Raw genomic sequence first — 17,101 nt, 5'->3', positions numbered from 1 at the left:
GCCAGGGCTTTGTCACGGCAGAGGCCGCGGTGGGGGTGCAGGAGCAGACACTGCACAGAGGTGGGAGCTGAAGGGAGGCAGGAGGGAGGAGGCCACACCACCAGGACCTTCCTCTGGCAGGGGGGTCTGGACGGTGGCAGGTGGGCCACGCTGTGAAACCAGGCACACCTGTGAGCAGCCCCTTGTGGCATCGCTGATTCTCCTCACCCTCCCCTCCTGTTTCATCACAACCTGCGCCCTAGCCATTTCCTGTCGTCACGTTCAGTCTTGAGCCCCCAATGTTTCCAATCTGGGAACAAGGGGTGGAGGAGCATCTGTGAAGGAGGGAGCCTGTGGGTTGTAGAGACTCAGGGGACCTGCTCAGCGCAAGGCTCCTCCCAGTGCCCCCTGGGCAGTGGGTTGGGGGACAAAGAGTGGGGCTTCCTCCGTGTCCTGGCTTTCTGAAGGGCTACAGGGTCAGAGCTGCCGCTGTGCCGTGGGCCAGCTGGGCTGGTGTCCAACAGGACGTCTATCACAGAGGGCCTCGTGCCATGTGGCCTGGACAGCGTGGCCTCACCTGTTTGGCCTCACCCTCCTCCTATGTGTAAGTGTACGCATGTTCACACACACGCTCACACACTCTCACACACACTCTCGCACACTCGCACTAACACACACACTCACACACACTCTCTCACACACTCTCGCACACTCACACTAACACACACACACACTCACACATGCTCACACACACACACTCACATACACACACTCACACACACACTCACACATGCTCACATGCTCACACACTCTCACACACACTCACACATTCACACACTCACGTACTCACACATGCTCACACGCTCACAAACACACTCACACACTCACACACTCACACATGCTCACACGCTCACAAACACACTCACACACTCACACATGCTCACACGCTCACAAACACACTCACACACTCACACATGCTCACACGCTCACAAACACACTCACACACTCACACACACACATGCTCACACGCTCACAAACATACTCACACACTCACACACACACTCACATACTCACACATGCTCACACGCTCACACACACTCACACTTACATACTCACACATGCTCACATGCTCAAACATACACACATGCTCACACACACACTCACACACACACGCTCACACTCACATACTCACACACACACACAGCTTGTGCTCCGGGGGTGCCTCCTGCCATCACAGGCCTTCTCTGTGGGGCACTGTCCCAGGAGAGCAGGTGCGAAGGGTGGGGTCAGGACCACCTCCCGAGCTGCCCGCCCCCCGAGGCCAACGTGCCCTACGAGGTGCAGCTCTCTGCTCGCCACATGGAGGCATCACTGTGCCTGAGGAACCTCGGGACACTGGCTGGCTACTGTGTAGCTGGTATCCTCCCCCAGGACTGCTGTGCTTCGTCCACGGTCCCCCTTTCTGCAGAGTCACTTCCTGCCCAGATCCCGCCTGTCCTCCAAAGGCCTGGAGCGCGATAGACCTAGAAGCTCGCTCTGAGTCCTGAACAGAAACCAGGGCTGGTGTCCTGGGTCACATGGGAAGAGGCTCAAATAGGACAGCTCCTCCTTCCCACCCTTGCTGGCATCTCTGTCCTCAGGAGGCGGTCACTCTGGCCACCTGTGAGAGTTTTGAGGGCAGGGTCTCTTGTCTCCTTGATTTTTCCCTGCTTCTGCCTCCCCTCTTATGGCTCATGGCTCCTGTCAGAGTCGTGCTCTCTGCACACTCCTGTTCTCAGGAGCCCCAGAACCTAGGGGACCCCAAGACTCCCAGAAGTCAGGCAGCCAGAGAATCTCACTCCTCTAACTCAAAGACATACTTCAAGTTCAGCAGAAGCAGTTACAGAAGTGTGACCCTCGTCCCATTCCCACAAGAGTGAGGATGTAAAATCTCAGGAGGGACTGTTAGACAAGGGCCTCGAGGTCTGGGCCATTCTCACCAAATGCTATTCTTGCTGAATGTTAACATGCAGTAGTTTGCAGACCAGCTGTGAACAGAAGCTTGACAGGAACCCAACCTGATAAGTGTAACCAACTGCAAAGAAGAAATCAACGTGCAATTGACCAAATAGTGCAGGTAAGCCATGGCTGAGCCTCCCTTCCCACAGGCAGAGCCGTGGGTGTGAATCCGGCCTCAAGTGGCTGTGAGTAAATGAAACTACCTAAGGACAGCCAGGTCTCGTTTCTCATAGAGCCAAGTGGGAACCCCTGAAGAGTTGGGTAACAATGTCCCACGTGCCCTCTCCACTCCACATGCACAGCCTCCTCCATTATCGACATCACTCACTCGTGTTTCTCATGTGTTACAACCTAGGAACCCACATGGACACATCATCATCACCCAAAGTCACCTTAGGGTTCACCTTAGGGTTTGCTCCTGGTGTTGTATTTTCTATGGGTTTGGATAAATGCATCCTTGTAATCACCAGGACAGTATCACACAGAGTAGTTTCCCAGCCCTACTGTGCTCTCCCCATTCATCCCCCTGGCAGCCACTGACCTCACTCCCACAGCTTTGCCGTCTCCACAATGGCCTCTGGTTGGACTCACACAGGGAGCAGCCTTTCACTGGCTGCTTCCCTCAGGGATCTGCATCAAAGGTCCCTCCTGTCTCTTCAGGTTTGTAGTGCTGAGTAAGATTCCACTGTCTGGATATAGTAGTTTACTCACTCATCTTGGTTGCTTTCACATATAAATAAAACTGCTATAAACATCCTTGTACAGGTTTTTGTGTGGACTTAGCTTTTAACTTCCTTGGGTAAACACCAAGGAGTGTACTTGCCGGATGGGAAGAGGGTGTTTAGTTTTGTAAGAAACCACCAAACTGTCTTCCAAAGTGGCGGCACCCGTTTGCATTCTGATCAGCAAAGTGTGAGAGGAGTCCTGTTGCTTCACATCCCTCATTGCACTGGGCGATCCGGGCCATTCTGACAGGCGCGCGGTGGGGTCTTGTTCTAATCTGCATTATTTACCTGAGGATACATGATGCAGAGCATCTTCTCATAGGCTTACTTGCCACCCATGTATCTTCTTTGCTGAGATATTTGTTCAGGTCTTTGGCCCATTTTTATAATCAAGTTGTTTCCTATTGTGGAGCTGTAAGAGTGCTTTGTGTATTTTGGATAACAGCCCCTTCCTTTATCGAAGGTGTCTTTTGCAAATATTGTCTTCCAGTCTGTGGCTTCTCATTCTCCTGACAATGTCTTTCAAAGGGCAGACATTTTTTATTTTAAAAAAGTCCCGCTTATCAATCATTTCTTTCATGAACTGTGTCTTTGCTATTCTATCTAAAAACTCATGACTATACTCAAGGTCATCTAGATTAACTCCATTCTCGCTTTAAGTTTTATAGTTTTGCATTTTACATTTAGGTCTGTAATCCATGGAGGTAGTTTTTGTGAAGGGTAAGAACTGTGTCTGATTCCTTTTTTGCATGTGGATGTACAGACGGTCCAGCACCGTTTGTTTCCAAGACTGTCTTTGCTTCATTGTACTGCCTTTGTTCCTTTGTCGAAGATCCACTAACTGTGTGGTTCTGTTTCTATGCTCTCTATTCTGTTCTATTGATTTATTTGTTCTTTCACCAATGCCACGCTGTCCTGATTGCTGCAGTTTCACAGTGAATCTTAAAGTCGGGTACTATCAGTATTCCAACTTGGTTCATCACCTTCAATACTGTGGTGGCTGTTCTGGATCTCTTGCCTCTCTATTAACTTTAGAATCAGACAATATCTACAATATAACTCACTGGGATTTGGTGGATTGAATTGAATCTATAGACATCTTGACAATATTATCTCCCTATCCATGAACATGGAATATCCCCCCATTTAATTAATTCTTTGGTTTTCTTTATCAGACTCTTGTGGGGTTTTCTTTTCTTTTAAATCCTCACCCGAGAATGTTTATTGATTTTAGAGAGAGATGAAGGGAACCTTAGCTGGTGTGGCTTAGTTGGTTGGGTATCATCCCACACACTGACGGGTTGCTGGTTCAATTCCTGGTTGGGGCACATGCTCAGGTTGCGGGCTTGATCCCAGTAGGGGACATGCAAGAAGCAGCGATCAATGTTTTGCTATAGCATGGATGTTTCTTTTTTCTCTCTCCCTCTCTAAAAATCAATTTTAAAATCTTTAAAAAAATAAAACAATGAGAGAGAGGAAGTGGGGGAGAGAGAGAGGAGAGAGAGAGAGAGAGAGAGAGAGAGAGAGAGAGAGAGAGAGAGAGAGAGAGAGAGAGAGAGAAGGAGAGAGAGAAACATCGATGTGAGAGAGAAACATCGATAGATTGCCTCCTGGATGCTCCCAACCAGAGAATCGAACCCAAACCTTTTTGGTGTATGGGACAACGCTCCAATCAGTTGAGCCACCTCCGACCAAGACCTTCATCAAACTTTTGTAGTTGTCCTCATGTAGATCTTGTACATATTTTGTTAGATGGCTAAGTGTTTCATTTTGGAGGGGGCTAATGTAAATATTTTTATCTTTAAATGCCACCTGTTCATTGCTGGTATATAGGAAAGCAATCGATGTTTTTATATTCACCTTGTATCCTGCAACCTTGCTATAATCGCTTATTTGTTCCAGGGGTATTTTTTTCTTTTTGTTAATTCTTTCAGATGTTCTACATAGACAGTTATATCATCTATAAACAAAGATGGCTTTATGTCTTCTCCCCAATGTGTACACTTTTTATTTGCTTTTCTCGTCTCACTGTGTCAGCTAGGACTTCCAGGCTGACGCTGAAAGGGAGTGGTGTGATGAGACATCCTTGCCTCATTTCTGGTCTTTGTGGGCAGGCTTTGAGTTTCTCATTATTAAGTGTGATGTCAGCTGCACGACTTTCGTAGATACTCTTTATCAACTTGGAAAGCCCCTGTATTCCTGTTTACCAAGAGTTTTATCATGAATGGGTGTTGGTGGGGTTTTGTTCTGCTCCCTGGGTTGTCCCGTGCTTGGATAAGTGCCGCCCATGTGAGCCCTTAATGATGCCTGGGGAGAAAGGGGTGAGGGTGTGGAGAAGTGTCCTGCAGAGAGGGGGCCTTGCACAGGGATGCACAGGGTAGGCCAGAGGATGGGAGCCCAGTGCATAGGCAGGGGTAATCATCCACCCACAGGAAAGGGAGAGGCATGGCAGGGGCACAGGTGCCGGGACGTGGGAGCTGTGGTGGGAGCAAGAGGAGGCCACACTGCAGGCTGAGGATCTGGGACTCTGTTGTGGAAGGTGGAGCCTGGACTGGGGACAGGCTCTGGAACAGGGAGGAGTGGGTAGGTCTGGGACCAGTGCTTGGAGCTCAGGAGCAGGGCAGAGAGGGAGAGTGGTCTGGGAGCCAGTCGGCCCCGGGGGCAGCAGAGGGCTGCAAGGACTCAGGTGTCATAACCTTCAATTCTTCCTCCCTGTCTGTCCAGGAGGGCTAGGGCGGCCTCAGGAGGCAGGTGGCAAGGGACCTCTCTGCCCCGGCTCAGGCCCACGGGTGGCTCTGAAGGGTTTTCCAGTGTCTCTGGCAGGACAGTCACCTGGGAGCACTGGTGCCACAGCAGCCTCCTGAGGGGCCAGGGGCCAGGGCCCCTCCCTGGGGAACCGTTTCTGCTCCGCCACCCTGTGTCCCTGCTCTCTCCGGAGCCTCCTACTCAGGCCGCTTTGGATCCAACGTTAAATAAATAAGCGCATGAACAAGTGACCAGCAGCTCCGTTCGTCCCCTCCCCAGCAGCCAAGCTGCAGCCACACGTCCTGGGCATCACACGGTATGTGTGGGCAGGTCACGGGCAGCCAGATGTGCCCGCCTCCACATTCACAGGAGCTCAAAAGTCAGCCACGGGGAGGGGAGCTCGGGACTGGGGGCCAATGGGGAGACCAAGCCCCATCTATGTCTAAGTAATAGATAAAGGGGTCGTGACCCCCACCCTGAGAGCTTTAGCAAGACCTTGGCCGAAATCTTTCCCCTGCAAGAGCCTCCCAGCACACAGCAGGCGCTCAAGCAAAGATCTTTCCTTCTAGCCTCATCCTGTGGGGATAAGAGCAAAGGAGCTGGGACCAGATCCACGTCTAGGCACAGGGATGAAGGGCTGCAATCATGCGGTCTGGGCATCAGTTCTGCCTCAGTTTCTCCACATGTAAAGTGATGGGACTCTGGAGGCCTCTGCCATCTAGATTCTGAATTGGTCCTCACACGATCACAGTTTACACAGGGCAGACGGCCCATTCCACAGAGCAGGGGAGTGAGACTCAGAGAGCGAAGCTGCTGGCCTCTAGTCACTCAGCAAGCAGAGGGGACCTGTCCATTTAAGACCAGACGTGCCTGACTCATGCCCAACGCCGCAACTCCAAGCCAGAGACAGCTCCCGAACAAGACACTGCCAGACGCTTGGCGCAGGGCACCTCTGCCCCCTCCAGGGAAGCCCCAGGGCTCGTGCACCCCTGAAGGCCCGTGCCTTTGGAGGGACCCTGAGGCCTGTGCACAGGGCTCTGGTCTGAGTACAGATGCAGTTTGGCACCTGCCTCTCCCAGTGACCTCCTTGCTCAGGCTCTGCTCCCACCACCAGGAGGGTCTGAGAAGCAAAGGGGTGTCGGGATGACCGAGCACGCACCCGGCACCAGGGCACTGGGGAGTGGCATGTTCACTATTATTTCTGAGTGCCGGTTCTCAGCGAAACGCCATGCCACTTCCTGAGAAGTAAAGGCACCCAGTGTCACCACAGGCTTCTGAATTCACCACGGAAACATCCCAGCAGCAGTCAGGAGCCAAGGGAGGAGGCCTAGGACACCAGGCTCCCCAGGCCACACAAGACCCGGCCAGAGTGTGGCAGCAACTCATCAGCACATCCCCGTCTCAGGAGGGACACTCGGCAGCCCAGGGAGGAGGCTGGGGCTGGGGCTAGGGCTGGGGCTGGGACTGGGGCTGGGGCTGGGGCTGGGGCTGGGGCTGGGTTTGGGGCTGGGACTGGGACTGGGGCTGGGGCTGGGTTTGGGGCTGGGGCTGGGGCTGGGGCTGGGCTGGGTTTGGGGCTGGGGAGGGGAGGGGAGGTGAAGGCTGTGTGGAGACAGAGGCAGGGAGCAGAGGACGTGTCTACAAACCAAGGACACCAGGATCGCCAGCAGCCCCAAGAGCTGGGAGAGAGGAGAGCCGGTGGGTGGTGGCCCCTGCCAACACCTTGACCTTGGCCTCGGTCCTCCAGGACTGCTGCTTAAGCCTCCAGCTGTGGTGCTGACTTGGCAGCCACAGGGAACCAACACAGGGGCTGACTCTGCTCTACCTCCCTCACCTCAGCTTTCTGGGCCCAGCTGGTTGCCCCCTACCCCCAGAATGCTGCCCTGCACTCCTTCCAACACAGCAAGCATGTGGGTTCATTCAGCCCATCTCCCTGTGCTCCGATTCCTGATGAGGAACAAGCCACAGGCCCACCAGGTCACCGTTCCCAGGGTGCTGCCCCCAGCCACTCCCTGTCTGCTGGCCCGCGACCTGGGGCAGGGTGAGTGGGGATCCCTGAGGTGTCCAGAGAGCAGCTGAGTTAGGATTAGCCAAGCCTCCAGGGCAGGACATCTGCTGCCCGGCCGGGCTAGGCCCTGGGGTGCCTCAGAGGCTGGGCTGGCAGGGCCAGCAGAGGAAGGGAGGGCAGCCAGGGTCTGTCTGCTCCACTCAGGAGGCCTGGCTGCCCCAGGGACTGCATGTCCTGGAGGCTCTCAGGGCCCAGGGAGGGGCCTGGCTGCCCCAGCCGGGCAGGTGCTACCGGCAGCTTGAGGCCCAGCAGGCCAAGGGGATGGGCACAGCTGAGCCTCCTGCCCACGAGGCTGGAAGAGAGGAAGCTGCCGGCTGCCCTGCCCGCAGAGCCAAAGCCGAGAAGAATGAAACATAAAACCCCCGACTCACACGTGGAAACACTGAGGCTCAGGAAGGAGAGTGCCTGGTGATGGAGCCTCTCAGGCTTGGTCTCTCGGGTTCCTCTGCAGCAGCGGCCATGGCAGGGCCTGGCGGGGACTGTCCTTCAGACCCAGCTCCAACCAGGCTACAGGGATGGCAGGGCTGTGCCTCCAAACAGCCGTCTTCCCCCCACCTGAGAATAGTGAGAGGGCAAGACGTGGAGGCCAGTGTCTTCCCTGAGGTGTCCAAGCAGAGTGGCAGTCTCCCACCCATCTACACCGCACCCTCCCACCGTCTACACCTCACCCTCCCACCCATGTACACCGCACCCTCCCACCCGTCTACACCGCACCCTCCTACCTATCTACACCACGCTGAGTGGGAGCTGCAGTGGCCCGGGTCCCCTAGGCCCCGAGAGTGGGGCCTGCCCCAGGTCAGGAAGCTTGGCTGCAGGTGACACCCTGCAGGGGCTGGGCCGGGGCTGAGCTACGGGGAGACTGAGAAGTCCAGATTCCCAGACTCTGTCCCAGACCTTCCAAACCAGGATTTCTGGGGATGAAGCCAGGAGTTCTGGATCCTCCAAATGCTCCAGGAGGGTCTGCTACACTTCACGACCCAAAGAACCCCTGACCCATGCATTTCGGTGGCTCCATGGCTAACAGTCTGACGCAGCCTCAACCCAACGCCTGTGAAGGAAAGGCCTAGGGCACTGGCACCTGCAGGAGCAGCAGGTGCGGAGGAGCCCATGGGGGGCAGGATGGGAGCTGTAGGTGCTGGCATGTTGCTATGACCACATTCACACGTCTGCATGAGCACTCAGACGATGCCGAAGGTTCTCTAATGAGGTCACCTCAGGAACATCGAGCTCTGGCTGGAGTGAGGGGAGACAGGGTTTGAAAATGAGGAATGCACTTTCTACCCTTACAATTGTTTCCTACTTCACTGTGAGCTGCAGCACTCCTGTTAAAAATTCTAATAATTAACAAAAAGATAGGACACATCTATACTTCCTTACATATTTGCTTCCTTGTTTCTTTTCTCCTCCCTCTCTGCCTAGACCTCACCCCCAGCCCTGGCACAGGGCAGGGCACTTGCTAAGAGAGAAGGGAAGAGGAAGGGAGGGGAGGGGAGAGGAGGGGAGGGGAGGGGAGGGCAGGAGAGGGGAGGGCAGGGGAGGGGTCAGGAGGACAAAAGAGGCCGGTGTTTTAGAGGGGTTCCCAGGCCCTTCCACACCCTCCTTCCACAGGCCGACTTGTGGGCTCCCCACCGGCCCCGAGGTCCCAGCACCTAGGGAACCTCAGGAGTCCACCCGCCTCTGCCCTCCATAACCCAGGCAGGCCCCGTACGTGCTGGGCCTGGGCCTCCTTGGGCCTTCACAAGTCTGAGTAGAAATCTGGCCTGAACTTGGCCTGAGACCAGGACCCAGGGTCAGGGCAACGGGTGGCATGCGCTGGCAGCTGCCGGCACAATTACTTTCTGCTGTAAGGGACAGAGAAGTGCAGGCCTGGAGCCACTGCTCAGGGCACAGGCTACAGCTGGAAGGAGGGGGAGGCGGACAGGGATTGGGGACACACATCTCTCCCTGCCCTCCATTGTCCTTGGCCTTGAGACCTCTCCATTTACACACACAACACACATGCAAATATGCACACACGTGTGCACACACACACACACACACACACATTGCTCAGCACCTCCCCATCTTCACACACTCCCTCCTCCAGCCCAGCTCCCCAAGTAAGTCTCCACATAGCTGCTAGGAGGCTCTGGGGGGACAGAGGGTTTTGCTGCTAAGGAGCTGTGCCTTGTCTGGCTGTGGTTGTCCCTCTCTGGGCCTCAGGTTGCCCCCTCCCACAGTGGGGATCCCATGTCTCATCCCACCTCCAGGACACCCCTCACGGGGTGAGGACAGTCAGAAGCTGCCTCCGAGGTGAGCCTGCCGGGTCGCAGCCCTGAGGGACCTGGCCAGCCCCTGTGGCACCCAGCAGTCCGCAGGGCCCCTGCCCCTGGAGCCTGTCAGCTCAGAAAGCCCGACATGGCTCAGGCAACGGCGAGAGAGACCAGAAGGGGGAAGCATGAAGGCTCTTTTTAACATGGGGAGCTGCTCAAGTTGAATATGGCAAATCATAAAAAAAAGAATACTGAACGTAAACGTCACAATGCAAAAAGAGACTGGACAGGGGAAGTGAAACCCACTGACACAAGATACGAATGGCCAGTGGACACCTGGAATGCTTAGCTGGGCAAGAAATGGAGATACTGGGCCCTGGGATGCCCCAGTCCTGCAGCTATCCGCCACCCACTCTCCCCCCCCCCCATACACACACACACACACAGGTTACTGCAGGAAGGTACAGAGATTCATGGGCAGGAAGTGGGAAGCCATGAGAGCTGAGTAGTGGGACTCCCTGAGCCTCAGTAAACTGCACGCAGGCTCAGAGCTCGAAGCAAGTAAGGTCACAGATGCCACTCAGCACAGAGGAGGGGCCTGAACTGAATGCCAACTCCCTTCCCCTGGCACAGACAGATGGCAGGCAAGGGCCCAGAACAAAGGTCTGAACGCCAGCTCTGCCCCGACAAGCTCCACAATTCTGGGACACTGATGTCACCTCTCTGAGGCTCAGTTTTCTCATCTGCAGAATGGGACAGTCATTCTGGCTACTGAGCACTCACAGCATGTCAGGCAGCATGCCTGATTACTGAGCACCCACTCACAGCGGGCACCCCTGTAGCACTGGGCATCAGCGGTGAGCACATCGGACCAACACCCTGCCCTCGAGGAATGTGCGTTTCAGAGGGGACAGGCAGGAAAACAAGATGAGCAAGTGAAACATGACGTGGCAGATGGCATTCCGTTCTCCACAGGACAAATGCACAAGGGGGAGGCTGACGAGGGTATAGGGGATACGTGGTGATGGAAGGATGATGTACTGAGAATTGTACACCTGAAAGTTATGTAATCTTATTAACCATTATTACCCCAAATCAATTCAATAACAATTTTTTTTAAAAGAAAAGAGAAATACAGGAGAGTAATGTAGGGAAGGGAGGCCATGGTGCTATCCAGGAGAGCCTTCTGGAGGAGGCAACATTTGGGCAAGACCTGAGAGTGGTGAGGCGGGGGCTGTGCGGAAATCTGGAGAAGAGTGTTCCAGGCAAAGGGGGCAGCAAGTGCAAAGGCCCTGGGGGAGGCAGCCCAGGGGGAGGAGAGAGGGATGGGAATGAGGCCTGTAATGAGGACCAGACTGTGCAAGGCCTGGGACCATGGTGAGGAGGGTGGCTTTGTTCAGAGCGAGAGGAGCCCTGTGAGGGTCCTGAGCCCAGGGCTGTCCCGAGACGACAGTACCCACAGCGCATGCAGAGCACTTGGAGCTGCAGTGGCCACACGGGGGGCCTGCCAGGAGCCCTGCTCTGGCAGCTTTATTTGTTGCACCCTGGCCCCCTCCTACGGAGTCCCAGTCCTACGGAGTCCCAGTCCTACGGAGGCCCAGACCCAGGAAAGGGGAGGAGGGAGCTTCAGCTGCCCAAGGGGATGGAGAGCCCAGTCCAGGCCATGGGGAGAGGGGTCCCGAAGACCTGCTCTGAGGCCCTGAGAAAGAGCTCCCCTCCTCTCTGGCCACACAATGGACCTGCATCCAGTGCTAAGAGCAGAAAGCCAATTAGGGGGCTGGACCAGGGGCCCCCAGGTCCCCACAGCCTGGCACTACCCTGCAGCCTCCATCTCAGCAGCCAGGCAGGGACCTGAGCTGGGGCGCATGAGCTGGGGCAGGTGTAGGAAGCGGGGAAGGGACAGCAGGAGACAGCCTGGCCTGAGGTGTCTAGCTGCAGCAATCACCTGCCCTCTGGCCTCCCATGTCCAGGGGAAAGCTGGGATGGAGGACAGATTCCCAAGGCTCTGGCATCACCAAGGCTCCCCCTCCTTCACGGAGCCCCCTTTCCACAGCCCCGTTTTCACTGAGACCCCTGCCCAGAGGCCACAGAGAGGCTCATGGTCCTACTCTCCCTTCCTGGGGGCTCTCAGCCGCCTCCCAGCCGGGTCCTCAATCCCACTTGGCAGACGATGAACTAAGGCCCAAGATAAGTGACTCAGCCTCAGTCACACCGCAGGCCTCGCTCGCCTCAGAAGTCTGCCCAGAAGTCTCCTCCCAAACACCGAGGTCCTGGGGGCAGGGCGGTCTCTGTGTACCCATCATCATGTATGAAGCACCTCTGTATGCACACACTGAACTGGGCCATGGGCATCAGAATGCCAACCAGCCACGCACATGCCAGCACAGCAAGGCCCCACGAGGTCCCTGTGGCCAGAGAAAGCAGCCCAGACCCTGACCAACACTTTCTGAGCACCTGCTGTATGCCAGGCCTTCACGGGGCCCCAGGCCCGCAGCACCTGGGAGCCAGGATGGCGAGCAGACACCAGGGCCTGTGTGGGCCCAGCCCCAGGTGAGGGGTGGCAGGAGGATATGCCACGCTGTGCTGGTGGCACACGGATGCACCTGTGGGGTATCTGGGCAGCTGGAAGCATTCAGCTCTGTCCCTGGCAGAGCACCAGTCCCTCCCAGCGCTTCAAACCTCCTGTCTGTACCACAGAGCGAATGCCACCCTCTGCACCAGTAGACCATTCGAAAATTAAATTAGAGTGTGGCACCCTCAGCCAGTGGTACTACAGGCCCGGGACAGGAAGCTTGGCCGCGGAGAAGTCAGTGGAGGCTTCTGCTCAACCCCTTTCTTGCTGTGTGGCTTTCAGCAGGACTCTGCCCCTCTCCGGGCACCTCTTCCTCCCAGCACAGCACAGCTCAGTGGACGTCCCTCCCACCAGCCACTCACTGAGCAACCGGAAGCCCCATGGGGGTCTGACATGACAGCTGGGCATGGGGGCAGCGTCCTGGGGACAGGCTGACAAACTCGGGCTCTGGCCCCTGCCCCAAGAGAAGGGCCATCCCTTCAGGCAGCGGAGGAGGCTCTGCTGTCCTCTCGCCTGGAGAGGGGGACAAAGAAGCGTTAGGGACCCAGAGTTCATGTCTGCCAGGTCCATGCCAACACCCATTACTAAGAGTGCCATGGTGTACACTCGGTGATGCACCAGGGCCCCTGCTGTCCAGCACCCAGAGCCCCCTCTTGTCCCTAGGTGTGCTCAGCACTCCCCTCCCCTCTGCACCTGCTGTCCCTCAGGAGCTTATAACACTGATGAGAGTCCTTCCAAGGTATCCCTCATGGAGCTGCCAACATCTGCTGAGAAATCTCTCAGGAGTCAGAATAGGGGTGGGGGGGTAAGGGGTGTGGGGGGCATGGGGGAGGGATCTTCTACTCTAAGCGCCCCCCCCCCCCCCCCCGCAGCATCCAGGGCTGGGGTCCCTACCTGACCCTCTGTGCCACATGGCACAGTCCAGCGCTCCAGCAGCCTGGCCCAGGTGAGGCTGGGGTTGGGGTAGGGAGCAGCCAGGAGCCAGGCTTCCTTTGGCACCTGGGGTGGGTAGGGGCGGGCCAGAAGGCTGCGGATCTCAGTGGCAGGGGGTGCCTCTGCCTCTGGGGAGACAGAGCCTGAGAACCGGGTTTCAGGGTTTGGGTCTGGAGGGCAGAGTCCCCAGCGCATTATCCCAGGGCTCCCACCTGAGCACAGGGAGCAGCAGAGAGTAGAAATGGTCACAGACAGCACAGACTCCAGGTGGGCCAGCCCCTAGGAAATGGGGGCAGGTGGCCCTGGTCCCGCAAGTCCAGGCTGTTGAGAGGCAAAGGAACCTCCTAGAACGAAGACCTCCTCCACAGAAACACTTCTTTGTGACCCCCACCCCGCATTCCTTGCGCAGGTTTAAAGTATTCACATGCCCTGAGCACCTTCCATCTGGACCCCCCCCCCCCACCCCAAATCAGAGGGACAGGAGCACTTGGCGGGGAGTCTGGCCTGAAATCCAGGGGCTCTGGGCTGCGGGGCCATCCTCTCCGCGGGCAAGGCCTATCTAAAAACAAGCAGCTTTGGCTGGAGTCGTCGGCTCGCTCGCCAGCAGAGAACACCATTTCCAGAATATTTTCACTCCATTAGCACGGGGAGTGAGAAGGAGAATCGACTCCGAGGACCACAGATCTTGTGGGGGAGGGGGAAGCATTTTCAGGGCCGCTCATGGACTGCGACCCCATCCCACCTCCCAACCCTGATCCCGGGGTCCCCGGGAAGGTCAGGCAACACGCGCAAGTGCCTCCCGAGCCCCTCGCGCAAGTCTGCCAGGGACCGAGAGCGCCTCAAAGTTTCCCGGCGCTCCCCAGAACGGAGGTGAGCAGGGAGCAAAGTTCCCGGTGGCGTAGCAGCGGGAGCCATGGCAGGAGCAGGCAAGCCTGCAGTCAGCATTGCCTCCGATGGTTCCCCAAACTCTCCCACCCCCTTCCCTGTGGCCCCACCACCTCGCGCTCACCCCGAGCCCTAGAGGGCCTGCGCGGAGCGGACGTCAGGCCCCCGGAGGCCGCGCGCGGGTGGCCTCGCACTTACCTCGGCGAGTGTCCGGGGCGCGGCGCGCTCCGCGTCCTCCGAGCTCCTCGCGGCCGTCCCTAGCCCCGGCCGCCGCCGCGCTGGCCGCATCGCCGCCGCCGCCGCCGCCGCCGCTCAGGGCAGCGCCCAGGGGCACTCCAGGCCGAGGGGCGCGTTGGCTCCGAGCGCGGACCGCTCGGGGTCAGCCATGGGTCGGGGGCGCGCGCCTGCACGGCGCCCCCGGCGCAGGGCGCTAGCTCCGGCCGGCGCGGTACAGTCCGTCCCTCCGTTCTCCAGTGAAAGCGGGCGACGCGCCACCTCCCCCGCCCGCTGTTATCTGATCCCAGGCCGGCTGGGCACGCTCCCCACGCCGCGCGACCCGCCCCGCCCCGCCCCGCCCGGCGCCTACCTGCGGGGTCCGGGGCCCCAGACCCTCAACCCTGGCTACCGAGATGAGGGAGAGGGCGGCAGCAGAGAGGCCGGGGAGGGCGGTGAGAGGATGAAAGGCGAGGAAGCGGCGGGAGGCAGAGGCACGGCGCGCACCCAGCTCCGCGCCCTGCGACCACCAGAGCACAGCTCGGCAACTCTTCCAACTCCCCCGGGAGCACGCTCCCAGCGCGCCCCGCCGCAGCCCCCGGGGGCCCCTGGTCCAGCCAACGCCTCCCCAGCCCTGGGAGGTCCCCCCCGCCCCATCAACCACATGCGCACTGGGAAGCGCGCTTGCTCACACACACACACACACACACACACACACACACACACACACGCATGTCCTCCAGGAACAAGCATAAACAGGTGCATAGAGAGCACACACACAGTCCAGGGAATCTTGCATGCAGCCGATACACAAGTTCACCCACACATGCAAAATGCATACCCTGACTGCATGATGGTTGCAAGTGCACAGGGACATACACACTCATACATGTACATTCAGGGTAGTATGTGCACTTGTGCACCCAGATCCCGGCTTGTACACCCTCAGAATCCTTCTCCCTTGCACACCAGGCATGTACACTCACACACACACACCATCTTCCCTCTTTAACAGCTTCTCTCAGATCCTGCTTTCCCCTCTGTGCTCCCCTTTGGTTCTCCCTTTTTGCAGACCTGCCTCCACTGTGACCCCCTTCTCCTGTCACCTCTGCCTCTGGAGGCTGGGCTTTTCCCAGCCTGTCCCCAGGGACCCTGCCCTCCCAGCCTCCTGGGCCCATTGTCTGGGCTTCTGATCTCAGCCTCCTGCAGGGCCCAGGACTTTCATCCTGGCAGACAGACCTGAAGCTGGGCCTTGGCCTGGGGAGACCCCATGTTATCACCAGTCTGACCCCTTGCTCCACCTTGGAGCCACAGAACTGGGCCAAGGAGGTGGGTCTGTGCCCAGAGCACAAGCCTGAAATGAATCCCAGGCCCTGGCCTCCAGCTGCCTCTTTAATGTGGAATGCAATTATGTGTCTGAGCAGTGGGGAAGCTGGCTGCAGGGCGGTAGGAGGAGGATGCTTCCCGGCCAACGCCCAGGTTGCTGGACGCTCAGACAGAGCAGTGCAGGCCTACCTTCCCTGGGCTCCTGCCCAGGCTCCGGGCCCCAGGAAGCTGGTAGCCACCACCTGGCCTAGGCCATCCAGAGAGTTCCCCAACCTCAGGCTGTCCTGGGTTGAATTCCGCCACCTCTACTGACCAGCTAAGGAAACAGGTCATGTCGGCTCTCCAGGCCACGCTTTCCCAGGATCAGGTTGGGAGAGTGAGTTTTCCCACCTCCTGGGCCTGCAGTGAGGGTCCACAAGTCCCTCCACCCAGGCACCCAGCGCAGCGCCAGCTGCTGAAGAGCCTTCCAGGCCCGCAGAGCTCGGTGCAGGCCTGGCTGTGACCTTGTCACTGCAGCCTCTGCAGTCACTGCCCTTTTTACACAGGAAGGGTGGGCAGGTGCCTGCAGAGCTGCTGAGGGCAAGTGGGGGCTCAGAGCCAGGGCTGTCCCCGCAGGAGAGCTCTGTCCCCACCAGGATGGCTGTCCAGCCTGAAACGGGGAGAGGGACACCCCAGGAGGTTCCAGCCACTCCCCCCACCCCCCACCCCCACCCCACAGCCCTGACTGGCACAGCTGTCCTGGCTTCCTCCTCCCTTCGGAGACCAACCTCCCAGGGGGCCAAAGGCTCTCAGGAAACTTCTCCTCCTTTTCCCTCCAAATGACCAAGGAGGGAAGTGACTCAGCTCCCCACCGTCCCCTCCCATTTCCCAGAACAGGGAGGCCACAGCTTCATCACAGAAAGAATGGCTCCAAGCCACCCCGCAGGAGGCCTCGTGGTGTGCCCATATGGGAGTCAGCGCATTCCCTCAGCTGGGAAGTGGGTCTTGGCTGGGAAAAGGATAGAAACATCTGGGGTACCTCTGTGTCTAGGGTTCTAACAGCTCCTAGGACAAGGGGGTGAGCCCAGGGCATTCTCCACTCGAAACCCACCTGCAGACAGAGCTCCCATCCTGCCGTTCAGGGAGCCAGTGGGAGGCAAGCAGTTCTCCCCAGGACTCCAAAGTGCCCCAGGGCCGCTCTCCGTCCTGTCACAGACCACACCAAGCGTCCTGCCCAGGTCCCTGAGCACAGACTGTCCTTGCAGAGGCCAGCCCTTCAGGCTCCGCATCCCACCCTCCTGGCCCACCTCTGGCACCAGAATTCAGTTCTCAACCACCATCATATCACATAAGCAGCTGCTAAGGGCCCGGGTGCATGGCTCTTTGCTGGGCCCCATGCGTGCCAGCCTCCCTCCAGGGAGCACGT

The 17,101-nt window shown here is 57.8% G+C and overlaps 1 protein-coding gene across 6 annotated transcripts in view; it reads right to left on the bottom strand.

Moving 5' to 3' along the window:
• Positions 1-15,000, bottom strand: part of KCNJ12 (potassium inwardly rectifying channel subfamily J member 12) — a 42,601-nt gene extending 27,601 nt beyond the window's left edge. Inside the window, exons 1-3 of one of the 6 annotated variants that reach the window (XM_080682774.1) lie at positions 12,702-12,728; positions 8,594-8,748; positions 7,887-8,070 (exon numbers count right to left, since the gene is read on the bottom strand). The gene's annotated coding sequence lies outside the window, so the exon portion shown is untranslated. Of the gene's footprint in view, positions 1-7,886; positions 8,071-8,593; positions 8,749-12,701; positions 12,729-14,355; positions 14,643-14,743 lie in introns of those variants that run through there. The other 5 variants (XM_080682770.1, XM_080682772.1, XM_080682775.1 and 2 more) reach the window with 5 other exon arrangements.
• Between the last annotated feature and the right edge of the window lie 2,101 nt (positions 15,001-17,101).

The sequence above is a fragment of the Plecotus auritus genome (genome assembly GCF_963455305.1).
Source record: "Plecotus auritus genome assembly, chromosome: 7".
In the NCBI taxonomy this organism is placed as follows: domain Eukaryota; kingdom Metazoa; phylum Chordata; class Mammalia; order Chiroptera; family Vespertilionidae; genus Plecotus; species Plecotus auritus.
This window is presented reverse-complemented; position numbering and strand designations above follow the sequence as displayed.